At 41.8% G+C, this 1,726-nt stretch overlaps 1 pseudogene; it reads left to right on the plus strand.

The window, feature by feature from the left end:
- The window catches only part of LOC102866924, a 147,615-nt pseudogene that overhangs the window by 51,976 nt on the left and 93,913 nt on the right, over window positions 1-1,726 (plus strand).

Here is a 1,726-nt window from a genome sequence, read left to right on the forward strand (position 1 = left end):
CAGTGTGATTGGCACCAGATAGAGCAGGGTTTAGGGCTGTTGTACATAGGGTCGCTATGAGTCACAAACGACTCGACGGCACATAACAACAACAACAACATATATACATGCATATATACATGCATATATATCACCCACTCATTCTTGTTGAACCATTGTGGTTTCCAAGGCTGCAGATCTCTTTGGGGGAGATTCCCCATCTTTCTTGTGCAGTGTTGCTGGTAGATTTGAAACATGTATGAGTGTGCTTGTGTGTTTATTGGGTGTCCATGTATGCTTGTGCATGTCTGAACCTTGTCCTATTCTGAGCCAACTTCACCCTTTCTGACATACCTGACCCCATATCCACAGTCACTGCGTCAATCGTTCTCCTCCAGGGTCTTCTTTCTTGTGATGGCCTTCTACCCTTCCCAGCATGATGTCCTACTCCAAGGACAACAGGCTCAAAGAATGTGAGATGGAGTTTCAAACTCCTTGCTTTCAAGAAGTAACTTCGTTTCACCCTCTCTGGCAATAGGCCGGTTTGTTCCCTTGGCAGTTCATGGAATGTTCAGTACTCTTCTTCAGCACCGCAGCTCAAAGGCGTAGCTGATTCTTCTGTCATTGTTCAGTTCGAAGATGCATCAAACAATTGAGAAGAGCATGGCTTGTACCAGGCATGCTTTTAACTTTATGCTGAAATTGTTGCTCTTGAACATTCTAGAGAGTGTCAAGAATGTTGACTGTGGATTCAAACAAGGTAAAAGAGTTAACAAATGGATAACTATAGTTATGAATCTTTTTTCCATTTATTGTGATGTGTAAAGGCGTGCAGGTTAAATACACCAGCTGCTTTGCAGAAAAAGGATTGACAATCTCTTCCCATGTGATTAACTGTCTCTGAAAACCTGGTGGAACATCAGTGATGAATCAATTTTGACTCAAAGATACACAGCAAAAGCACAAATATCCCAGATATTCCCGTTCTTGGAATGCACCCTGAGAAAATGAGAGCTGAAGCATAAACCGAGCTTTGTACCCCGATGTTCATGGTAGCATTATTCACCATCGCAAGAACGTGGAAACAGCCCAGATGTCCAACCACAAACACATGGATTGAGAAATGATGGTACATTCACACAGCAGAATACTATGCAGCATGTAGGAGTGATGATTTTGTAAATTATTACCCAACTTGGGAGGAAGTAGAGAGCATTATGCTGAGTGAACTAACTCAGTCCCATAAGGATAAATGTTTTATAAAACCATTATTGTAGAAGGAGTATAATGATTCAGGAGGGGTGAGAGAGGCTGGAAGCAGAGGGATGTGGATGTGCAGGGGGAGAGGAGGATTGTACAATTTGATGGGGGGAGGTGAAGGAAATGGAAAGAATTTGTTCTTGAAAACAATGTAATTGAATTTTGTAAATAAACTAGTATAATTTTTTTTTAAAGCACAAAAATATATATACCTCAACTTCATTACCACCAAATTGGAGTTAACTCAAATCTGGCCCTCCCACAGGTTTTCAGAAACAGTAAATTGCATAGGAGTAGATAGCCCATCTTTGTCCTGCAGAGCTGCTGGTGAATTTGAACCACTTGTCTTTGAGTTAGTAGTGCGTCTCCTATGCCACTTGACCTCTCTTCTCGCTCTCCAAATCAACACAGAGAGAAACATGCTGTTGTTGCTGTGTACCGTTGAGTTGGAACTAATCCATAGCTGACCCTCTGGTGGGTTTTCAGA

Source organism: Elephantulus edwardii, unplaced genomic scaffold, assembly GCF_000299155.1.
Source record: "Elephantulus edwardii isolate Elephantulus edwardi_28Jun2011 unplaced genomic scaffold, EleEdw1.0 scaffold00003, whole genome shotgun sequence".
Lineage (NCBI taxonomy): Eukaryota > Metazoa > Chordata > Mammalia > Macroscelidea > Macroscelididae > Elephantulus > Elephantulus edwardii.